We start from the raw sequence: 20,040 nt of genomic DNA, 5'->3' as shown, positions 1-20,040 counted from the left end.
AATTAATCAAGCAAAGCATGAACCGTTTCAGTCTCCTACATTCTGCCATTTTACATTAATCAAGAAAATGTGTATTAAACTCACTTGAAATCCCGGCATGTGGACTACCATTCTAAGGAAGAGCAATGGCAAAAAGACTTGCCCACTTGCACACATGAAACTGCTCTGGACTCATACATTCCTCAGATTCAGGTTTGCAAGACTGAATCCATGCATGGAGTAAGTGGTTCTATAAAATAGCATAACTCCCTTCACCATCTCATTAGGAAAGTAAACTAAGCCCCATTAACCTCACTAGGAAAAAGGGAAAATGAAAGACATTACTATAAGATTGTTTGGCACTCCTTCACCCATTGCCCAAAACCTCTGTTGCATGAAATATTATAATATATATATATATATATATATATATATATATATATATATATACATACACAAATCTTTATAATAACCTGTTCAACATCCATACCTGATTCTGGATTCACTATTTCTGGCTCTTCATATTCCATTAGGTCATGAGAGAGATGATTACTGGTGGTGGACTCTGATACAAAGAAGTCATATACCCCAGGTCTTCAACTAACCACAGGCACAGGTGGTGAGAATCAACACTAATGAGGTTAACAAGCCAAGATCAAGATTATGGACTCCCTACAGCAGAATGAACTGAAGAGAGACTAAACTCATGACTCTAATTTTGTAAGGTCACTTCCCTGTGATGTATTTTATACTCTCCAGGTAAGAGGTGACTGTCAACATATTAATAAGCTAAAGAGAGTTAGCATTGAGTTTAGAAAACATATCATAGGAAAGGGAGTCTATAGACTTGAATTTTAGATCTAGCTTTGATAGCCTTGAATAATCCATGAGAAAAGTAGGGAATTTAGTTTACTCCTATATAGTAGGGATTCTGAACAGGAGGGTTTTGTAGTCTAAGACCAGATACCATTAAGAAAAGAAAGCAATTCTAAGCAGGTAAGGGTCTGATTTACTCATTTAACTGACTATGAAAACTTGATGCCATTTTAGAGTGATTATATAATCAAACTCCTTACATACTTCCTACCTATCTATGCCAGTGCTTCCAGGTATTGTTGTGCCAGTAGTGCACGATCCAGATGCAGGGCATCCTTCCCCAAAACAAGAAGTGACCATTGCTTCTTGAAGTTAGGCAGTGCTTGGCTGCATGACCATACATGACATTCATGCCAACCCAGCCATGTAAAATCAAGGTCAATTTGTCCATCTTCTCTATATATATTTCATATTTACCTATACCAGGGCCAGTCCAAAACAGATTTGAATAACTATTCCAATATTCTTGGTTTCAGGATAAGTGGAAAAAATAAAAACACTGATCAAGCAGAACACAATTTTATACATTGCTATTTATCAGCATTATTTTTAAGTGCTTGATATTCAAGAGTCAATTTGTTTGACAGAAAAGTGATTCATCTAAATATTCAACTGGGTGCATCAAGCCCAGTAACAAAATAAATGCGCATTTGAAGCACTGCTGGCATGCTAGAACTTAAGTGCAGTAATATCAAGGTCAGCATAAAAAAGCCATTCCCACCACTGGGGCTCCTTTATGCCAGCCAAGTGGGTCCCAAGTGCTAGGCATTGTTTGAGATCTGAGTGCAGATGGGCGTCAGGTCCTTGCAGAGCAATAACCCATATCAATTTGGAAAGAGCTCAGCTTGATGATGAAGAAGATTTTATGGTAACAAATTGTATTTTGCAACTTGAAGATGGCTGAAGCCATCACCTATAACTTGGGATAATAACCAGGACTGAATGTTCTCAGTAGCTATTTTTTCTTATAAATATTTTATTGATTTTTTTCAGGCCCACAAAGATCCCTGTTGTCATAAAGTTGGTTTAATGCACACGATATACTTTACTCTATGCATATAAAATGAAACCTTCTCTCAGGTGTAGTAGAAATAGGAAAAATACTTGTTATATGCAGAATATAACTATTTTTGAGTTCTAGCTATTGACTTTTCAAGGAAGACTTTCAGCTCTTTTCACTGTCTGCTGAATATTCTTGCAATGTGCTGTTTCTGTTTACAAGTAATAGCAGTCCATAAAGAAACATCAAAACGGATTTAAAAAGGAGAAAACTTATATACCAAAGTCAAAAGTTCACACACACAAAAGAAAAGGCAGAGGCATAGTGTGATAGCTATTTTCATAGATACTGAAAAACAATATCAGAAATTAATGTTTATAATAAATACCAGACAGCTATATTCTGGTAAAGAATAGGTCTTCCATACTATTGAGAAAATCATAAATTTATTTAAAAGGTAAGACTGGAGATAAATTAAAAAGATGGAACCCATTATCTTGATAACCTGAGAGTATAAAGTAAGACTGAAAGAATAACTTCACATAAGATAGCAAAATAGATATTATTTTAATAGAGATTTAAATCTTTTCAAATTTTGAAATCAATAGATTTCCCTTAAGAGCCAAAAATAAATAAAATAAAGTACTCATAAAATATGTGCCATGTCTAAAGTACATCTGGAGAGAAGTTAAATAAAAATTATAGAGAAGTTCAAAAACATTATTAAAGAAACACACTTTTGAATAACGTTACAGTATATGAAGCTTTACAATATATTTTACTTTGTATTTGCTATATTCCATAAGCCGGTAAGAACAATAAGAAACAGCAAAAGGGAATGAAGACTGGTTGAAACAGCAGGAAACAATATAGTTTTCCACTATCTTTGAGTATATTTACTTCTATGCCCTTCTCATAATTAAACAGAGAATAATGCACTAAATGAATAATGCACTATATACTTCTAGGGGAAAAGAAGCATCATCCTTAATTTCAAAGCTTTTCATTTATTCAATCATGCAGTAAATTCCATATTCAGTAGGTAAGAGTCGGGTTTTCCATTATATACTATTTATCATATTTGCTTTATGCAAGCTACTTTGTGGATAGAAAAGCTCAGGGCCATAGAGAAGGAGTAATGTCCAAGTGACAAAATGAGCAAGTGATGACTTTAGAAACAAAGTCTAATTTTCTATTTGTCAGGTCATTGCCAGATGCTAATCCCTCTTTTGGTGCTTTGCTGGGACCAATAAGGATATGTGAAAATACTTTCTTGGCAAACTCTAAGGACAATCCATGCTACTCTAACAGGATGACTGGAGAGGATGGAAATGAAAAGAATTTCAAGTTTTGATGCTTTTTTCACGTGGAGTTGGGGATACAAGAAATTATTCTGCATAACAACCAGTTCTAAGAACTATAATCTCTAGCCTCTTAGTAGTTAGGAAAATACATACATACATACATACATACATACATACATACATAAATAAATAAATAAAATTTAATAAATACAATTATAAAAATGTAACCCTTTTAACATATTATTACAGCAGACTCTTTTGTGATTATAACTAAATCTGTAGTTGATAGTACTGGAAAAATTGGGGTTGTGTCATAAATTGAAATTATTGTTATAATTCACTGTATTTAAGGAAACTTCCAAGAAATTCATGTTTTAGAGACTTATTCCAGGAAGCTTCTGTGTCAAACCAAAAGTGAAAATTTGAGACAAAACATCGGTTTACAAAGATGCAGATGATTGCTTTGTTATTGTGAAAATTTCAAAGAAGAAAACTAAACTAATTTTGAAAACAAAAACAATTCAAGGATTGAAAAATTACATATATATATACATATATATTCTAAAAAATATATATACACTTTAACAGGTGATAAATCACTTAACTTTTACTCTTTTTCAGGTTTAACTGACTTAAAATAATGGGTAAAACCAGATTAAGCTTTGGGGAAAAAAATAATTCACTTCTGTAGATTCTTTTAAATTTTGAAAATGAACTGCATGTTAATAAACACTGACCTTATAATCATTCAAAGTGTGTATACATTTTGGAACACCCTATATATACCTAAATATAAATTTCCTGAACCTAGAGGTAAAGGGTAAATGAAAATCTTGGAGGAAGTGTTAAGAAGCAGTACAGTGACTTTGCTTGAATGATGGATATATGATGCTGTGTGCAGATGAGGTTTTATTGAGTTGTGCACTTGAAACCTATACCCCAATAAATTCAATTTAAACAAGACCTACAAAACTTTGTTAGCCATAATGTGATAATCTCTACTCCAGACAAGCCTAAAAGCTAATGCCATTCCTTTAGGAATTTTGGTGATTTCAAGTCAGTTCACTTTTTTTCTATAAGATTTACAAAAAGAATTGTTCACAGTTTTATGTTTGGATTTCAAATTAAGAACAGTATAGGTGAATGTTTTAGCATAAGGAAATATAATTTCACAGAATTCATTTCACACATTGTGGTGGCCTTATTAAAGTGTTTAATTATCTCTAATTATTTTAAAATGTAGATTCAGAATATGTTTGATTATAGAAACTTTTAAAATTTGACTTTGAGTTCATTTGAGATAGAGTAGATATAGATTCTAAATCAAACCTTCAACCATTAATTTGATATAAGTATGCTCATGGGGAATGCATACACAATTTTAAACAAATACGGGCCTTAAGAAATTAATATATGATCATTCAGCCATAGAAATAGTTCAAGTAGGAGTGGATACTCAATTTTTAGCATTTTCTTACACTAACTTATTACAATATTAATTGTTGGCTTGCCTCCACTCACACCTTTCATTGGTCCTTTTTCACTACACTTTCCCAAGCCCACAATGAATAGCTAACAAAAAATAAGTATGTAAACACAAATCATTATATATGTGAAGAAGTAATATCATGGAACATACCTTATAAATCCTATCATTTTGTGACAGTCTTGGTTTATAAAAATTTATAATCATTGTGTGTGTGTTTGTGTAGAAGCAATGTTAATCTGTGTGTGTGTGAGAGAGATGAAGCAATGTTATACCTTCATGGTCGTTAAATTAATAGACACTGACAACTAATGGAAATGAAGAAATTTAATTCTGCTTATGTGTTTCAAATCAGAATAGAGATCATGGCTATCTACCGATTTCAGAGAAGAATCCAGTAGATTAAATCAGTTGTAACACTTTAAATTTTGAAAATAAAAGTTATGCATTGGTAAGTGAATTCTCTTCAAACATAAAGCTCTTGGATAATGGAAAACAATTCTAATATTTTCAGATAAAAAATTCAATGAGGAGGGGAAGAAATATTATCAAACTCCATTGTGGAAGAATGAACAATCACTGGAACATGTGAAATTTAATCACAACCATATTTGTTCAACTTAGATTTTTTAAAAGTATTTTTTCTTCCAAGGCCTTTATTATGATAAAATAGTAAGGCAAAATAAAACAACAACCATTATAAAGAGAAAACACTAAGACTCCAATATCAAGGTGAATATATGCATAGAGCACAATTTTAACTAGAATATGAAAGATATTCTGTGAAAGATAGGAGTAGTAAAAGGATCCTTCCAGAAATAACATCATTGGTGATTTATGGATATAGTAGAAAGCTCATAAGTTCATAGAACACCACAATTGTTTCTCCAAACGGCACCTGGAAAAATTAGAAAGTAATTTTTTGAATGCTAATCAAAGATTACATTTCCGCCGAAACTGGTTTGGCTCAGTGGTAGAGCGTCGGTCTGTGGACAGGGCGGGGGGTCCCAGGTCCGATTCCGATCAGGGGCATGTACATTGGCAGCTGGTCGATGTTTCTCTCTCATTGATGTTTCTAGCTCTCTATCCCTCTCTCTTCCTCTCCGTGAAAAGTCAATAAAATATATATATTTTTTTTAAAAGATCACATTTCCTTCCAATTATCTCTTAAGATACAATCAATGCATCTCTGTATTTGTTTTTTAAAATGTGTTATAATCTTCATTGTATCCTCCTTTATTTTCAGTAATTCTTATTGGCGCTCCTCCCCCACATCTTTTAACTATGCACCCTTTGTGATCCCACAGATAATCTTAGTTGAGACTATCTTTACCTCCCTAGGGGAAAAAAAAAAGGAGAAAGGTGGGTAATTTAAGAGGTCACATGAAGAAGGTAGAATTCAGGGCACACCTGATGAATTAATACTTCATCCAATTTAACAGTGGAAAAATCAGACAGTGTATGTGGTTACAGGTGCAGGTGAATTGAGAGTTTTATGATAGGAAGGTGAAGAGAGTATGAGTTTTATTATATACTAGTGTTCCGGTGCACAAATTCATGCACATTGAAAGGTAATTAATTAGAAGAAATATTTTAATATTGCTATTCACACTTTTGCTATAACAGAAGTGTCAACCAAATTCATGATCTACAAAGACAGATCGAAACGCACACATGCGATTGGCGCCAGTGAGAGCTTTATGTGTATTACACATGTGCAAGTCAACTTAGCATTTTATATATATAGGTAAACTTGCTTAATTAGCCCTGATTTCTGAGTTAGCTAAACTTTTTCCAGCCCAGTGAAGCACCCCAACTTCTCTTTCAGGTAATTGTTAGCAACACAGCAATAAATATCAACAAGAAGCAGATCATTATTGTAGACCATGCAGGAAAACAAAGGGCAAAATATTTAAGTGTAGCAGTGTTTGACTATATTCTGTGCAGTGAGAAAACCTGAAGCCATTTTTAAGTTCCGTTTCTTCTTTTCAATCTGGTCAAGTTTCTAAACTTTCTAAATCTCTGTTTTCTGTATAATGAAAAGAAAGTAGGATTTTACTGAATCTCCTATCTACCTACTCCAAGACTTCTGTGAGGATCAAATGAGATGAGGCATGGGAAAATGCTTCACAAATATTTGATTAAAGTGTAAAATGTTTGCACCCGGCTATAAAGCAAGTAATGTTCCAAGGAGACTAATCACTAGGAAGAGGAAGCCAGTCATTGCTATGTGATATCATTACCATTTCCTGGCTGGGCTAGGCTATGAGCTACATTTTGCACCATGGGTCTTGGCATTGTTGGCTGCAATTTGGTGGGCTTTCACTCCAGGGTGGTGGCGATGCCTGTGTCCCACTTGGGGGAAGCCCATTGTTGGTTTGTCAGTATGAGGTCCGGGGTGACATTTATTTTTAAACTAGAGGCCCAGTGCACAGATTATTGCACCAGTGGGTCTCTCGGCCTGGCCTATGGGGATTGGCCAATACTGGTTCTCCAATATTTCCTGAGGGGTCCCAATTAGCAAGAGGATTCAAGATTGGGGCTGGAGAGGGACCGCAGGAGGGCTCCAGCGCATGTACAGTCCATCTTGTCCAGTTCTGACTGGCTGGTCCCCAGCAGCAAGCTAATGCACCAGTTGGAGTGTCTGCCTCCTGGTGGTTAGTGTTCAGTGATCATCATAGCTACCAGTTAAACAGTTGACTTGTCACTTAGGCTTATATATATATATATATATATATATATATATATATATATATATATATATATATATAGCCAGTGCATTGCATGATAGCTCCTGCTTTGAGTATTTGCCCCTGGTTGTCAGTGCACATCATAGCTATCAGCAAGATGGACAATTAGCCATATATATGTATGTATGTGTGTGTGTGTGTGTGTGTGTGTGTGTGTGTGTATGTATATATATATAGATAGATAGATAGATAGATAGATAGATAGATACATATATATATATAATTTCTCAATTAAGTGCAAAGTTTGGTCATTGGTGGAGGGTAAAATAGAGAGAGAGGAAGGAATAGAACATGCAGAGAAAATAAGATGATATCAATGATTGTTTTGAAGCCAAGTGGATGTTTTACACAGTCATAAATCTGATAAAATATCTGAAACAAACTATTTTTTGGTATCTGTTCTCACAGAAATTAGGTAACCAGTTCTCCAAAGATCCACTTTGTTCAACAGGTGTTCCTCAAGAAGATGTATATTCATTGGGCAGAAGGAATAAATGCAGATGGTAAAATTAAGGGCTCATGATGAAAACACATATATGGTTCCCCACTAGTCCATTTAACAAAAACATCAAAATCACCACAAGGAAATTGTGTGATAAGCTATTTCCTGTACATCTGTCATAATAATAATAAATTTACTCAATAATTTTATTTCTGGTTCCAAAAGGTAGCATTTACACCCTAATGCAACCTAAGCTTCAGTGCCTTAAGACTTTGCCTTGGCCAGGCCAAATGCCTCATTCCTTTCTGGGATCCTTGACAATATAGCATTTCATAATTCTCATTGGAGAAAGCATAAAAATCTACTTAGTCATATCTATGAAATACAGGTCCTACTTTACTTTGGTTCTTAGTTAAACAAGCCAGCAACGTTAGCTAAATTTATTATAAATACTTAAACAGGGACTATTACACGGGAGTACAAGAGTAAAAAAAGAAAAAGCTACCATGTCCCTGTGAAGAAAAAAACAACTGATAAGACTGATGTGTGATCTGTTTACCAGAATGGTGGGATAGTTTTTAGATTAACAATATGAAGACACAGGCATAAGGGATTCTGGAGAATTCCCTTTTTTTTTTTTTTTTTTTTTTTTTTTTTTTTTTAATGAACCGCAGGTTGGAGTTTTAATTCTTGTGAAGTTAAACAAAGGTTCAATATTAGTCTATATGGAAACATGATTTGATGCTAACACCAATAATGATATACAATCTCTTAAGCCTTTCTATCTCAGGAAAGGTGTAATTTTTTATAAAGATTCTCAATTGAGAGTGTAGTTGTCCTATGGAAACATTGAACAATGTCTGCAGAGGGTTTTTGCTGTCAGATCTAGGGGGGATACCACTGGCATCTAGTGAGTAGAAAACTACAGATGCTACTAAATACCCTACAGTGCACAGAACAGCCCCTCACAACAAAGTGCTATCTACATCACAATAATATCATCACAGTAAAGAAACTCTTCTAAATAATGGGCAAATGGCAACAGATGTAGGAAAAATGAAGAGTAGGTGGAGGATTTATCATTCCCATGAACTCAGGGTTATTCTTATTGGATTTAAGTTTCGTTTTTATGTTTTATCATGTAAATCACTGAGAAACAACCTGTATTCATGTGCTTACATAACTGTTATTCAAAATGTTCCCTCTTCCCTCCTGTCTGTTGTAGACTGACACATTTTCTGGTCATATTGTTGATCTCTCTTTGGAAATAAATCTGTTCTCTCCCTGCAAAATTGTTCCCACTTTACAGCCTGCCTCATACTTCCAACACTGTCCCGCCTCCATCTCTTTTTCTTACCTGACATCACGCTTTCTCTCAATTGTTGCATCCTGAGACACAAATAATGTTGACCTGGACAAACCCTTGAACTGTGTTTTTCTATATCCCAACAGGGGGTTTGACAATGGCAAACATGTTCCTTATTATACAGTTCTGGTATTTCAGAAAATATTGTTTGAATAACATATCAATGCTCAACAAAGAACGGATTTGAAATCATGCACGCTGACCCATATCATCTCCCCCTCCCCTCACACTTCAGAGTGTGAGGCCGTTCATCAAATGCAGTTTTCATTCATCAAAGAACAACACTGCCCTGCCACAGATGCCTGCCAGCCCTGGAGAGCTGCCAAAGGCTGCAGCTCTGCCGCCACTTTCCTGGGAACACAAAGGACAATGTGTTTATTTAATTATGTTGCGCTAGACGCTCACAATATTTGGCTGATTCCATTTCATGTGCATGATAATAATAATTGCATAGAATCCGTTATAGGGATAAAAACACATTCATGCGGGGGGAATTGTTCTTTCCTCTTGAGTCATATATATCTCTTTATCCATCCATATACATGCTTTAAATTCAGCACATGTTTTGGATAATCCTCTTTGTGACAGCTTCTGCAGCTTCTCTGAACAGAAATAAAAATAAGGAGGGATCTCGGAACATTTGATTCCTCTTAGTATATAAAAAATTGAAAATGCAAAGCACTGAAAAATTTAAGGATTTAGAACTCCTGATAAGCATAAAGTTTTTTTTTTTTCAACCACACTATTTCAAATTCTTGACGGAAATAATGCAATAATAAATTAGTCTGTAGCATGTGAAGTAGCTATAGAAAACAAGCTTGGGGTTTTTTTGTGTGTATTTTTCTCTCTACAATATGTCATTGAAAGTACCTCTTCCTGATGAACTGTCCTCATTTTTTTATTGCACAATGAAAAGTTATTTATTGCTCTTTCAAAATGAACCAGCTCTCATCATATATTTTCTGCATATTTTATTATGAATGATAAAATTTGTTTATATGAGCAAAGTAAAAAAGCCCACATTTTTCATGATGAACTAGTTCTCGGTCAGAGGCATGATTCTCTTTTCCTTAAAAAATAACTAAGGTTGATTGCTTATTTAAATTATATCTCTGCTCAGCTCTAAATTTGTATGATTATCCTTTGACATAAGGCTCTACATCACTTAGCACATGCTCATGAAAGAAATACTATAGAAGAGATTATTCTATCTATCTGTGGGTAAGCTCCCCAAATTCCCACCTATTGAAATACCTATAGCAATCTTTCCAAAATAATGGGGAGTGTCTCTATTTAAAACATTGATAAGCTATCAGTCATTGTGTGCAAAGAAAATAATTTGTTCTTAAAATCTGTATTGGCATTTTTATATGACTATAAAATTATAGGCAACTCTGGTTTGAATTGATCTAAATGCTTACTTTATCTTCTTTATTTACTTTTAGTCATTTTTAAAAATTTAGATAATTAGGGATGGTAATATGGTAGCACAAAGAGAAGATCTGGCTCTTACTGGTTGGAATGAAAAATACAGCAAAATGTGCATACAAGAGTTATAAAATGGTATGAGATAACCAGTGCTGATATTTCTAAATAAACCACATTTTCATGAAAAGGTAGTTAACTTGCTTCAAAATGTTTGCAAACACAAAAGTCAGTATTGCATGTGGGACCAACAATCTTACATAGCAACTATGTAGATGTTTACACTCTGTGTCAGCTCAGTCTAGGCAAGAGGTTCTGGAGAGGGTTGGTAGCTGATTCAAAATGGTCCTTCCTAAAGAGGCAGCATAATCTCTTTAATTTCGCAAAAGAACCTCCTAAACATACCTTCTTCTAAGCAAGAAAAGAGCATCTCAAATTTAGTGGAGATTTACCTCTTAAAATCCTGAGAGCTATGAAAGTAAAGCATCTCTAAGTGATTTCTATCAGCAATTCTACCAGTAGAGTATGACTATCATGTTTTCCTTAAATTCTTTCTATGAATTATTATAGGCAAGCTGTGTGTCTGTTATTTTAAAAAAACAAATTTATAGAGGACAGCCAAAAACATACTTAAAAGAGTAGATCAATACTCAAAATTAAGTAGATAATAGTGACAGCTAAAATTAAAACAAGCAAACAAAATTCATAATACCCCCCTTAAAAGAAGAATCTAGTGTATGTTTTAGGGTTGGTGTGATTTAACCCAAACTCTGAGGGATAGATCATGGAGCCTACCAGATAGTGAAGAGACAAATAATGCTTCACTAAGGATTCCTGTCCTGTATAGACAGGGTCAGAGGGTTGGCAGATAAAACTTCAAAACACTCATAATAAGGCCTTAAATAAAAATAGTGTATCATTTGTGAGTGGTAGAAAGACCAGGAATTCCAACATCTTCTCTTAAACATTTAGGTTAACCATCATTTATTTTATCTGGCATGTTTTTTCAAAGCACAAAAATATTCCTTAAAATGATTGAAACAGTAGTTAGAGTGTATGGGATTTGAGACTCATCATGCTTTTAGACAGTGACAAGCTGTGGTTTGTCTTTGACAAATAGTGTGGAAAGGAGAAACATACCTGGCGATTATTGATTATAAAGAGACATATGTCTTAATCAAACTAGACCCTACAAATATTTCCAAACACACGCTTGTTCTAGTTATTCTTTCACAGTGGACAAACCTTAAGAAGGTCATGGTCTAAAGAAGGAGAAATAGGTCCAATAAAAAAGACAGGGGGAAAGAAAAAAAGTATCTGACTGTTTCTTGGAGGATACAGCAAACTTTAAGGAATCATGAAGCAGGCAGGGGAAAGAGGAAAGGAAGACAAGTAGGCCATGTATGATGAAGGGCACATGGGAAGATAGTCACGTGAGTAAAAAATAGATTTGTAAGGAATTTAGTAAGCTGGCGTGAATTTACAAACTGTTTTGTTTGCCTTTGCTGTTTTTTTTTAGTTCTGAGTATAATTTCTATTAGAGGTATCCATGCAGTTTCAATAATTAGCTCTAACTACAAGAATCTTGCCACAAACACAGTGGTCAGAAATGTTTATTCAGGATTCCAAAGCAACATTTGCAAAATCCTTATTATTGTAGTTCACTGGCCCTCAAAGAGGCTTGAGTAGGCTTTACCATGAATTCTACTCAAATTATAGGAGGAGTAGGTCATATTTGTATACCTCATAACATCTACCAAGTTGTAAGGTTATCAATATTTTACATCCATCTCAGTAAACAAGTTGCCCGTAAGTTCTGAGATGTATATTTATGGCTACTAGCTAATCAGATCATTGTCATATAATCTTACTGCTACTCTAGATAGAAAGAGATGAGTATGGCTTCACAAATTTTACACATGGAATTGCAATTTTTTCTAGTGGTGATGGTCTAGGGCAAAAAAAAAGGATTAGTAATTCAAAGAACATACTGTGTAATATTCCATCACCTCTTAGTTTGTGTAATAGTACTCATACATATGAACTCCTTGATTTCCAACCTTATATTATACCTATCCTCAAAACATAGATAGGACCAAAACGCAGCTTTTAACTCCCCTATTTACTATTACTTTTATTCTAAATAAGATTTACACAAAATATCTGGAAAATCTTTATGTCAATTGTTCCAAGATTGTGACCACTGCTTTATCTAACAAAATCAATACCTGGCTAAAGATCCTTACATGCCTCACCATCAACTTCACAGAACTCAGACACACACCATGATCTATGGGTACCTTTTACCTCATCTCTTGCTAAGCTTCCATCCTATGCTTTGATCATATTAAATTATTTCAATTCAGCCCAGGTGTCACCTCCCATCTGTGTACTTGTTTTGTCTGCTTGATGCTCTTACACCACTTCACCTATTGCATTCTTAACTTTCACAATTTAACATAGATGTCACCTCTTCCAAGAATCCTTCCCTAGGCCTCCTAATACAGATTAGGTACTTCTAAATACTGTTTCCTATGCACCTTATACTTTATCAAAACATCTGTCTCATTGTATCTGTTCAAATGTTTGCACTTCCAGTAAAATAGGAGCTGCATATTAGAGGGAGCTCTGCATTTCAAAATGCCCAGTACTATTTATAGTCATTGGCATTTGCTTAATAATTGTCTATTGAATTAATAAGTAAAAACATACAAATGAACATTGTTTCTCCCTCCCTTTATATGGGAATTTTAAGGTTGGTTTAGGAATGATGGGTTAGTTTTCCTTTGTCTTCATATTGGGTTTTTGTTCATTTAATTCATGTGTTAAAGAAAATCAATTTTCTTGCCTCACTTCTTAACTCAGCAATACAGTTTTGACATTGCTGGAGACTGGTGTTTTGTTTATTTGTTTTTCTGTGCTCTGAATGGATTACACTGGTTTGTTCTGTACTATTCAATATTTACTATTATAATCTGAATTTCAATGAGAGTTTTGAAGTGGAATAAGCTCTGTGCCTGTGTGTGTGTATGTGTTCTGTGTGTGTTGCATGTTAGGGGAGAAAGCCCAAGGTTAGTGGATTTAATGCTCATTAATTTTTAGTTTCTTTTATTGGACTAATTTATGTGAATTACTAGAGAAATGTTTCTTTTTTACAACAATACCTGAAATTAAAGGATAGTCTCATAATTCTGGGGAGTTTTATTTACACATTTGGCATCTTCAAATGAGAAAGTAAAACCACTAAATGTCTGTTAAGTTGTTCTGAGCAATCTTAAAATATTTTACAAATTCTATCATAAATATCTTGATTTTTATTTGAAATTTTAACAATTATTATCTCTATGTTATAATGATTTGACTGAGTCAAAGAAGTATTAAAGGTATTTGAATATTTTTTTCCAGAGATTAAATTGATAGTGATAGGACACATTCTTTCTGAATCAAAATCCTGGTCTCTATCAACTAAACAAGGTAGAATCAATAACTGGAATTTACTAAATTAATATTTCCAATATAATTTCACAGACATTTACTCGTGTTTTCAAAGAAACTTCACCTCTAAAATGTTCTTACATTGATTCTGTTAGTTCTTTTTCTATAAGTACTTCAGTTTACTTAGAGGGACAGTTATGTGATAATGAAAAGATACCAGTAGACATAATTTAGGGATATACATTTTTTAGGAAAAATATAAAGAAACTTAAAGAGATCTTTAAATGGATAAGGAGGAGGTGATGCAACATATTACCAGGTGAAAGTACACATCTCAAGTCCCTCAAGGAAGCATAAAGCTGTTGACAACTTTAGCCAAGTGAGAGAAAATCTCCACTCCATGTGAAGAATCCCACCCAGCTTTGATACTATCAAAAGATATTCATACAGTCCTGTTCCTGAGTCCTCCTCACATTTAAAGTTTAGCAATATCTACCTAGTAGACATTTAACAGCTTTCAATTCACTTCCTTCTTCCTGCCTCATCTTCATCTTTTGCAACATTTATTGAATAATTTAAATTGAGGCTCTGTAAATTACCACCAATAACTGCCTTCTAGATTCACCATGATCTCGTAACAATATACTTGGGAGTGGTGATTAGTTGACTCATAATTCACCAATCCATAATTCATTCAGTCTATGCTCTATCATTGTTTTAAATATATTGCAGTAGAATTTGTTTAATGCCTTACAAAAATTCAGATATATTATGTCTATACTGTTTACCTCTTTTATTACCTTAGTAATAATAAAAAGCAACAACCACAAAGTATATTAGATGGAAAGATATGTTCTTAACTAAATTCAAGCTCCCTAAATGATTAATAAATTACTTTCTTTTGTTTTCAAGCTTTTCAAAAATAGGAAAAACAAAGAGAAATGAATACCATAATATATAATAACAAAAAAATGTAATAGACATGTGCTATGTCAGTAAATAATTTCCCCCTAGAGTTTAATCTGACATCCTTTTTTCTTTTTTTCTTTTTTGACTAGAGGCACAGTGCACAAAATTTGTGCACTTGGGATAGGTCCCTCAGCCTGGCCTGTGCCCTCTCACAATCCAGGAGCCCTTGGGGGATGTAGGACTGCCAGGGAGCAGGCCTAAGCTGGCAGTCAGACATCCTTAATGCTGCTTCAGAGGCAGGAGAGGCTTCCACCACCACCACCACTGTGCTCATCAGCCGTGAACCCGGCTCAGGGCTTCTGGCTGAGCAGCACTCCCCCTGTGGGAGCACACTGACCACCAGGGGGCAGCTCCTGCATTGAGCATCTACTCCCTGGTGATCAGTGCACATCATAGCTAGCAGTTGAGTGGCCTTAGCATATCATTAGCATATTACGCTCTGATTGATTGAATGGCTGACTGGACAAAAAGACAGCATATTAGGCTTTTATTATATAGGATATGTTTCTATCAATTTTACAGTAGAGAGGAAGGGATAGAGAGAGAGACAGAGGCAGAGACAGAGGAGACAGAGAGAGAGAGAGAGAGGAAAAGAAAAAGATCAATGATAAGAGAGAATCATTGATATTGGCTGCTTCCCGCACACCCCTCACTGGGGATCGAGCCCGAAATCCAGACATGTGCCCTGACAGAATTGAACTGTGACTTTCTTGTTCATAGGTTGACACTCAACCACGAAGCCACACTGGCTGAGCCTAACCTCCTTTCTTTTTGTAATTCTTGTTTATAGACTTTAGCAGAGCACATAGCTGTTCATTTAAAAATTGTATTCCATAGTCTCCTTGCACTGCATGTGGAAAAGGACTCAGCCTTTGCAAATGGAATATGAGAAGTGCTATGTACAATCTCCACATCACTTCCCACTGCCTGATTTCCACTGCCTCTCCAGTTCACTTCCCATAGGCTAGAGATGAAAGTGTTGCTGATGTGCTAGTTCCAACTATGCAATTCAGGCAAACACTCATTTGCATGGTGAGCTTAAAATAGAGAGTTCAGATTCCTATGACCTTCTAAAACACAACTGTGTACTTCTACAGAATCATGAAGTAGTGTAGAGGTACATTTTGCTTTTAGCTTCTATTTTGGGGATCCACTTTTCATATAATTAGTTTATATCCTAATGTTTACCTCTATATACCAAATGCTAAATTTTTAAACATTAACTTTTACCAAATTTACTTCTGATTTTTGAAACAAATTATTATAGATATTACTGAATCATTTTTTCCCCAGCCATCAAATTTTCATTTTTCTGCCTCCAAAGGTAATTACCCTTCAAAAGACTAGTAGAAAAGACTAGTTATTTCTTTCACTCCGATTTGCTATAGTATTGAACCAGTAACTAAGGAGTGAAAAAATAAACAAGAAAAATGAACACATAAACATAGTTTCTCAATGTATGTCTAGTTGCTTAAGGGAGTACATTACTTATTTTTTTTTAGAATAGGATATTTGCCACACTGGAGGATCCCAGAGTATTTTATACCACGAGGCTTGGAAATGGAAATATGTAAATCATTGCAGTCTACCTGACTTGTTAAAATAAATTTTTTCTGTATTACAGTGATATTCTATTATTACTGCATCATTAGACTTTTAAAAACTGGGCCTTGGCCTATTAGAACTTTATGTTTTTCTTATTCTCAATTATAACTTTTCTTTAAATAAGATGTTCAGCCTTCACAAACCAGCTTTTGAGTTTAGAGATAAAGAAATGTTGAAATATGAGCATCCAGTTACACTGCATTTTCACTTCATATATATTTGTTAAATTGCATATTAGAGTAAAATCCATGAAAACTAGCAAAAATGAGGTACAGATTCTGAGAAGAGTAATATTTTATTATGGTTTTCTTTTCTGTGATATAGAGTACTCAGTGTTTTATGTGTGCATGGATTTGTTCTTAACTAAATTCAAGCTCCCTAAATGATTAATAAATTACTTTCTTTTGTTTTCAAGCTCGGTGCATGGATTTGTGCACCGGTGGGGTCCCTCAGCCTGGCCTGCGTCCTCTCACAATTGGGGACCCCTCAGGGGATGCCAGACTGTCAGTGTGGACCCAAACTGGTAGTCTGACATCCCCCAAGGGATGTAGCAGTGCGATAAGCGGCAGGCAGCCAAGGAGGAGCCAAAGCAAGGGCTCAGCATCACTGTACCTGCTACCGCTGCCACCGCTGTTCAGTATCAATGCCACAGTGGTGGGAGAGGCTTGCACTGCCACAGCTGTGCTTGCCAGCCAGGAGCTTGGCTTCTGGTTTAGCAGCCCTCCCACTGTGGGAGCATACTGGCCACCAGGGGGCAGCTCCTACATTGAGTGTCTGTACCCTGGTGGTCAGTGCTCATCATAATGACCTGTCATTCCAGTCATTTGGTCAAGTGGTAACTTAGGCTTTTATATCTATAGATAGATAAAGAGAGAGAGGAAAAAAAATCATAAAATAATAGAAAATATGTGCCACATAATAAATTAAATATAAACTATGTATTTCCAAATGAAACAACTATATATAATAAATAGAATTAAAAAGTAACATCCAATACCACGTTATTTTATAATTTACTTTGTGTAGTTTCCCACCAAGTTTTTTATATTTATTATTTTACTTTGACCACAAATTTAATAGGACTACATATAGACATGTGGAGCTTTTATTTTCTCGTGGTTCCCAAAGTTGGTAAGAAATGTTGATAAAACATTGATGGTAAAGTTTAAGGAAGAAAAAATAAATGCTTTTTATAGAAGAGTTTAAAATATTACCTTTAGTAATTCTTAGATAATATATGATGGTGACTAGAGCTTGCTCTTACAGCCAAAAAAATCTTTTGGTCTAATACCAAAATATTAGTCCCAATAAATTCTGTGATAGCTTGAAATTCCTTTGAGAAAAGAGTTAGAGTCCAAAATTAGAGTTCAGGTAATGAGTATTTGTTTGGAGACGTAATCTAGTCTGGAGGAGTGGAATTATAATAGTGACCCAAGTAAAGAGAAAAAAACAGTCAAAGGATCCTTTAATGAACCGGTTTCTATAGTGGATAACTGAGGCTCAATTCCACTGGAAAAACTTTAGATATCTGTGAAGAGTGTGTACCAAAATTGTCTGCCTGTTGTAGGGAAACATACAACATTTTTTGCCTTTCTTCTTTCTGTGATGTGTCTAATTCCAAACGAAGGAGTTTCAATTTTATTTTATAAATACTAATATATTATTCATTGAATATTCTATATACCACAACAACTTTCCTAGATATTATTTAGTCTACATTTCAGATGACCAAAATGAAACTCAACTACATTAACCAAATCCCCCAATTTTATCTAGCAGCAAGTGCCAAGACCAGCACTTGACAAGTTTTCAATTAGGAAAAAGATGGTACAATAAAATTAGTATAATACAGGAAAGTTTAATGGAGAAATTATTCTATAATCTATAAAAATATTATGTAGGAAAACCACTAAAGATTGTGCAATTCCCAAGTGATAGTTTTGGGGTTGTGGTAGGGGGTAGTTCTATCTCTGTGTTTGAAGGAGTATGGAAAAGAAACTGCTATGGACACTGGGAGAAAGGCATATTTAAGGGAGATGGCTTCTGGCTATAGAAGATAGTCATTTCAAAACAAGACAGGGTGAATAAACAATCTACAAGAAGTGAAAGAGCAAAAGGAATATGAGTGTAGTTCATGACACTTCAGCCTCTTGCTTCAGAATAAAACAAGATAAAAATGACAGTGGATCTGGATAGAATAGAAAACAGATAGAAATTATCCAGTAGAAGAAGAATATCAACTTCCAAAGACATATTTGAAATCACTGTTATTAAACTATTTAAAAAACAGACATTAGATGTTATGAATATTTGTTCAGAAAGTTTGATTCTGTAAGCTAATATATGAAAAATATAGGATGGAGTTGATACTGGAAGTGGAAAAATCAGGTTGATTTGCAATGATCAAAGAGAGAGTATTGAAAACCTGCAATTGTTGTTGTGGTATGTATGGATTGATCACAATTATGCAGTAAAGGTAGGAGCAACAGTATGTAACAACTAAATTGTTATACACAAATATAAGATAAGGAAAAGTAAAAAAAAAAAGTCATGTTGCAAGCATGAGTATATTGCACAAAATGGCACTAACAAAAGAAACTAAAAAAGTAGATGAACAGGTTTAAGAAGATAGAAGATTATTTAATTGCAGGGGAGACTGTATTTGAAATTCTAATGGGATGAACTGGTGAAAACGTCTAGTAAGTTGTTAAAATTTTGCAGCAATGTATCTCTAAGGGGAGGTCAGAATTTAGAATAGAGATGAGGAAGTCATCTGCAAAGAGATGATATTTATAGTCATGTATTAGAATTAAAAAAAATTATATCTAAAGAGAGAAGTGCTTTCCACAGTATATACAACTCAGATGAAAGGTTAAATTCACTTGAAAAGTATAACAAATTTAATGTTGTATCCAATAACCTAATTTCAAAATATGTAAAGTGAAAAGAAACCAAATTAAATGCATAAAATGAGAACATGACCTTTAAAGAGAGATTTTTTTTCACCTATTTTAGCAATTAATAGAATATCCAAATAATATGTAAATTAATAATTGATGAGAATAATACAAGTCAACATATATAATCTGATGGATGTATATAACAACTAGGGGCCCAGTGCACAACATTCATGCACAGGTAGGGTCCCTAGGCCTGGCTGGCAATCAGGGCCAATAGGGGCCTTCCAGCTGTCTACTGGGGCCTTCCTTTTGGATGCCAGCTAGAGCTTCCCTTGTACAGGGCCTTCCTTCATCCCTCACAGACCCCTGGTTGTCAGAGCATGTCATAGCGAGCAATTGATCTCCCTGTTGAACTCCCATGGGGACAATTTGTATATTAAGCATATATATTGTACTCAAAACTATTCTATGATTCTTTTAGGAACACTTGGAAGGAAAAATTA

The sequence above is a fragment of the Pipistrellus kuhlii genome, unplaced genomic scaffold (assembly GCF_014108245.1).
Source record: "Pipistrellus kuhlii isolate mPipKuh1 unplaced genomic scaffold, mPipKuh1.p scaffold_m20_p_1, whole genome shotgun sequence".
Classification (NCBI taxonomy): Eukaryota; Metazoa; Chordata; class Mammalia; order Chiroptera; family Vespertilionidae; genus Pipistrellus; species Pipistrellus kuhlii.
The sequence above is the reverse complement of the archived record's forward strand: the minus strand, read 5'-3'. Positions refer to the sequence as shown.